The sequence below is a fragment of the Arachis ipaensis genome, chromosome B7 (genome assembly GCF_059453495.1).
Source record: "Arachis ipaensis isolate K30076 ecotype BB chromosome B7, ASM5945349v1, whole genome shotgun sequence".
Taxonomy (NCBI): domain Eukaryota; kingdom Viridiplantae; phylum Streptophyta; class Magnoliopsida; order Fabales; family Fabaceae; genus Arachis; species Arachis ipaensis.
In genome coordinates, this window is record NC_142442.1 from 93,870,350 (window position 1) to 93,876,405 (window position 6,056).

The window sequence follows — 6,056 nt, forward strand, 5'->3', positions numbered from 1 at the left end:
TCCATTGTTCTTTCCCTTTTCTCTTATTAGGATCTTGTTACTAACTTAGTCTCATGAGTATATCCAAAGTCAAGTATTCAGGATAGATAGTTGTCCTCCTAGCCTTGTGGTTGAACCAACTTGGCTAACTTATGACTACCCCAAAGATTCATGAATGCACTTCCACATTATGAACTCTACTCTGGTCTTTTGAAACATAAACATTCTCTCTTCATTTGATTTAAAGGGACAAGCTTACAAGAAAGTAAAGTAAGGATGCAGTGACATAAAGACTAGTGCACATAGACCTATTCAAAACTTAAAAGACAGAATTTAAAAAGGGTTCAACTACGCGTAACTACAAATCAAAAGTGCATTCGGACTTCCAACTTTCAACAATTCTGAGTACAATGGAATTTAGTAACAATACAACCTTCGGTTGATGATTTCTGGTTGCCCTCTCTCTTTGTCATCATCCTAGTTTTTGCTGCCTCGCTTCTTTGGGTGGAGGTGCACCATTTCCTCATAAGATTCCTGCAAGGTTACTGGAAGTTGCTTGTTCCCAAAGCACTTAAGACATAGTTAGCTTGCATGTATGCTGGTGCTTTTTGAACTCAATTTGGTGTGTGAACACCAAACATAGTTCCTTGCCCAGTGCAAACATTGCACATATGCAGAGAGCCCCATATGTTGTTGTCAACAAAGCAATGATCACTTATAGTCTAACTACATCTAAGTGGTTTCTCTTGATTAGATTGAGCTAGCAATGTTCTTTTGGAGTGGAGTGTAATTCTAACCAATGTTCTTTGGTGGAACACCAAACTTAGAATTACACCAACACTCTTGGATTGTTCTGGTGTGGAACACCAAACTTAGCTCCTTACAATACAGGGGAAACGACTTGTGATTTTTTTTATTGAAATAAAGATGAAAGTGAAACTACCTGAGGTTGGGTTGCCTCCCAACCGAGCGCTCTTTTATCGTCGCTAGCTCGACGAGTCCTTAATTACTTGAGATGGTACTTTACTATGGGGTTTTCCCCCATGTTGCCCAGATAATGCTCGAGTCTTTGTCCATTCACTGTAAAAGTCCTCTTTGAACCTTCATCCGTGATTTCGATGTGGCCATATGGTGATACTTTCGTAACCATGAAAGGTTCGGACCACCTTGACTTGAGTTTTCCTGGGAACAGCCTTAATTTAGAATTGTAAAGGAGTACTCGCTGCCCCTTTTCAAAACTTCTGGGCGCAAGATGCATGTCATTTTTTCTCTTTGCCTTTTCTTTATACATCTTAGTGTTTTCATAGGCTTGTGACCTGAATTCCTCCATCTCTTGCAGCTGCAAGATCCTTTTTGCACCAGCAGCAATGCTGTCAAAATTTAGTATCTTGATAGCCCAGAGAGCTTTGTGCTCCAGCTCCAGTGGTAAATGACAAGCCTTCCCATAGACCAGTTGATATGGAGACATTCCAAGTGGAGTTTTGAATGCTGTTCTGTATGCCCAAAGAGCATCATCCAGCTTCTTCGACCAATCCTTTCTAGATGCACCTATAGTCTTTTCCAGGATCCTCTTCAGCTCACTGTTAGATATCTCAGTTTGTCCACTTGTTTGAGGATGGTAAGGTGTGGCTACTTTGTGTTTTACCCCATACCGTAGGAGGAGAGCTTCTAGTGGTTTGTTACAAAAGTGGCTCCCTCCGTCACTGATGAGGCATCTTGGGACTCCAAACCGGCTAAAGATATTTTTCCTGAGGAAGTTCATGACTACCTTGTTATCATTAGTTGGGGTTGCAATAGCCTCTACCCACTTGGAAACATAATCCACTGCTACCAGGATGTACTTGTTTGCATATGAGGTTGGGAATGGTCCCATGAAATCTATTCCCCACACATCAAACAGTTCCAATTCCAAGATGAAATTTTGTGGCATGGCATTTCTTTTGGGCAGGTTTCCAGATCTTTGGCATTCATTGCAGCTTTTTACTAGTTCCTTGGCATCCTTGAAAAGGGTGGGCCAAAAGAATCCGCTTTGTAACCCCTTTGCGGCAGTTCTGTCCCCTCCAAAGTGCCCGCCATAACATGAACTGTGGCAATTCCACAGGACTTCTCTTCCTTCTTCTTCCGAAACACATCTTCTAAGGATTCCATCTGAACATTTCTTGAAGAGATATGGCTCGTCCCAGACAAAGTATTTTGCATCATTCATGAGCTTCCTTTTTTGATGTTTATCGATCCCTGGGGGGTAATGCCCCAGTTGCCTTGAAATTTGCAATATCTGCAAACCATGGTGCTTTGTGAACTGTCATCAACTGCTCATCGGGGAAGAGCTCGTTCACATTTGTATCATTTCCTCCACCTTGATCATGAGGGATTCTGGATAGGTGATCTGCCACCTTGTTCTCCACTCCTTTCTTGTCTCTGATTTCAATATCAAATTCCTGCAACAGTAAGATCCACCTTATTAGTCTTGGCTTTGATTCTTGCTTGGCAAACAAATATTTAAGTGCTGTGTGATCTGTAAAGACAATCACTTTAGCACCAATGAGGTATGATCTAAATTTGTCAAATGCAAAAACTATTGCTAGCAACTCCTTTTCAGTTGTGGTATAATTTCTTTGAGTTTCATTAAGGACTTTGCTAGCATAGTATATGACACGAACTAAGTTATCTTTCCTTTGTCCTAACACTGCCCCGACTGCAAAATCAGATGCATCATACATCAATTCAAATGGTAAGTTCCAATCAGGTGGGGAAATAATAGGAGCAGAGGATAACCTCATTTTCAAATGTGCAAATGGTAGCATGCATGTTTCATCAAAGATAAATGGTGTATCAGATACAAGGAGATTGCTTAAGGGCTTGGCTATCTTTGAAAAATCTTTAATGAACCTTCTGTAAAAACCAGCATGCCCTAAAAAACTCCTAATTGCCTTGACATCACTGGGTGGGGGTAGTTTTTCAATAAGTTCTACTTTAGCTCTATCAACCTCAATGCCTAGGTGAGAGACCTTGTGACCAAGAACTATTCCTCCTATCACCATGAAGTGGCATTTTTCCCAGTTCAAGATCAAATTGGTCTCTTGGCATCTTTTCAATACCAAGGCGAGGTGATGTAGGCAACTAGGAAAGGAATCTCCGAATACCGAGAAATCATCCATAAAAACTTCAATGAATTTTTCTATCATATCTAAAAAGATAGAAAGCATGCAGCGTTGGAAAGTTGCAGGGGCATTACATAACCCAAATGGCATGCGCCTATAGGCAAACACTCCATACGGACAAGTAAATGAGGTTTTCTCTTGGTCTCTCGGATCAACCACTATTTGGTTATATCCTGAATAACCGTCGAGAAAACAATAATATGCGTGCCCTGCAAGTCTTTCCGACATCTGATCCATGAATGGAAGGGGAAAATGGTCTTTTCGTGTAGCCTCATTGAGTTTTCTGTAGTCTATGCACATCCGCCATCCTGTGACAGTCCTTGTAGGTATGAGCTCGTTCTTCTCATTGGTAACCACAGTGATTCCTCCCTTCTTGGGCACAACATGTATGGGGCTAACCCAAGGGTTGTCCGAAATTGGGTATATGACCCCTCCTTGCCAAAGCTTCATAACCTCTTTCTGTACCACTTCCTTCATGATTGAGTTCAGCCTTCTTTGGGATTGAATGGATGGCTTGGCATCATCTTCCAACAGTATTTTATGCATGCATATGGCTGAACTGATTCCCTTCAAGTCAGCAAGGGTCCATCCAATGGCATCCTAATGCTCCCGCAGCACCTAGAGTAGCTCGTCCTCTTGATCTTGACTGAGGGATGAATTTATGATCACTGGGTAGTTTTCATTTTCTCCTAGATATGCATATTTGAGAGTGGGCGGCAGTGCTTTGAGTTCAAGTTTGGGTGCTTCTGACTTTTCGTTCCCTTCCTTTGGTGCATCTGGTATATGTATTTCTGCTGTGGCCACCTCTTCACTTGATTCAGATTCTTCCTCCACCAATCTTTTGTCCTCTTCAGGTTCTTCTTCTTCAAAATTCTCCTGTACTTCATCCTCAAGTGCATCTAACCTCATGCATTCCCCCAATTGTTCTGGTGGGTAACTCATGGCCTTGAACACATTGAATGTCATCTTTTCATTGTGTAATCTCAGGGTGAGGTCACCCTTCTGAACATCAATGACATCTCCAGCAGTGGCCAAGAATGGCCTTCCCAGGATGATGGAGGTCTTGGCGTCCTCCTGCATGTCGAGCACCACAAAATCTGCTGAAAATATAAAATCTCCCACTTTTACCAGCAAATCCTCTACTATCCCGTGAGGGAATTTGAACGATTGGTCTGCCAGTTGTAGGGCCATTTTTGTTGGTTTAGCCTCCTCAATTTTCATCTTTCTCATCATAGCTACTGACATCAAATTGATGCTGGCCCCTAAGTCACAAAGAGCCTTCTCCACCGTGATTTCTCCTATAATACAAGGGATCTGAAAACTCCCAGGATCCTTTAGTTTCTGGGGTAGTTTATGCTGAATGATAGCACTACACTCTTCAGTTAGTATCACAGTCTCATTGTTCTTCCAGCTTCTCTTCTTAGTCATTAGCTCCTTCAAAAACTTGGCATAGAGTGGCATTTGTTCTATGGCTTCAGCAAAGGGTATGTTGATTTGTAGTTTCTTGAAGATTTCAAAAAATCTCAAGAACTGGTTGTCATCTTCCTTTTTCTTCAATAGCTGGGGATATGGAGCTCTTGAGATGTTCAGTTGTGGCATCCCTTTTTCTTTCTGCGGACTTGGCATGGGAGGCTGAACACCATCTTGCTCTTCTCCCTTTTTATTTGAGCCTTCTTCTTGTGGTTTTTGGGGCAGTTCCTTCAGTTCCTTCCCACTCCTAACTGTGATAGCTTGACACTCCTCCCTTTTGCTTGAATTGGCATCATAGCAAAGGTTGTGATTAGGAAGCTGCTTAAATAGATAGCTGATTTGTGTCTCCAGTTTCGTGATGGCAGCATTTTGATTCTGCATGTTTGATTGCACTTCCTCTCTGAATGCTTTACTGTTTCGAATATCTCTGCATACTTCTTCAATTAAGGTTTCGATCTTAGAGAGCTTGTCATCAATTGATGGGTGATTCGGAGCAAATGTGCTGTTTTGGTTTTGATAGGCGTGTGGAGAAGTGTTGTTGTGGGGGTTGTAACGTCTCTGGCCTTGGTTTTGATCTTGCTCACTTTCCCACCCAAAGTTTGGGTGGTTTCTCCATCCAGGGTTGTAGGTATTGGAGTATGGATCATAGTTTTTCCTTGGTAAATTCCCAATGTAGTTGGCTTGCTCCTGACTACCCTCTGCTTCTTCATTCACTCCTTCTTGGGTTGTTGATGAAGTGGAGATTGCTGCTACTTGGTTCCTCTACATCTTCTTGGTGAGGTCAGCCAGCTGCTGGGTAATGAGCTTATTTTGGGCCAACAGAGCATCTACATTGTTTAGCTCCATTACTCCTCTTGTGTTCCCTCTTTCGGAAGCATAGAAGTAGTCGTTCTCTGCTACTGTTTCAATAACATCTATGGCTTCCTCAATAGTCTTCTTCTTGTTCAAAGATCCTCCGGATGAATGGTCTACGGCCTTCTTTGACTCATAAGAGAGCCCTTCATAGAAAATGTGCAGCTGCACCCATTCGTTGAACATGTCAGGTGGACACCTCCTTGTTAAGTCCTTGAACCCCTCCCATGCTTCATATAGAGTCTCACCATCTTGTTGCCTGAAAGTTTGGACCTCAGCTCTCAGCCTATTGATTCGTTGAGGAGGGTAAAATCTTGCTAAGAATTTGTTCACCACGTCTTCCCAAGTTGTCAAGCTTTCCTTTGGGAAAGATTCCAGCCACTTGGCTGCTTTGTCCCTAAGTGAGAATGGAAACAAGAGCAGTCTATAGGTATCAGGATAAACACCATTAGACTTCACTGTGTCACATATCCTTAGGAAGGTGGTTAGATGTTGATTGGGGTCTTCTTGAACACCTCCTCCAAATGAACAGTTGTTCTGAACGAGGGTGATGAGCTGTGGTTTAAGTTCAAAATTGTTGGCATGGATTGTTGG

At 42.3% G+C, this 6,056-nt stretch overlaps 1 non-coding gene across 1 annotated transcript; it reads left to right on the plus strand.

Moving 5' to 3' along the window:
* The first annotated feature begins 5,646 nt into the window (after positions 1–5,646).
* Positions 5,647–5,750, plus strand: LOC148553397 (small nucleolar RNA R71). The gene has a single exon (XR_015892701.1). It is a non-coding gene; the product is annotated as a small nucleolar RNA R71 (small nucleolar RNA).
* Positions 5,751–6,056: the final 306 nt, after the last annotated feature.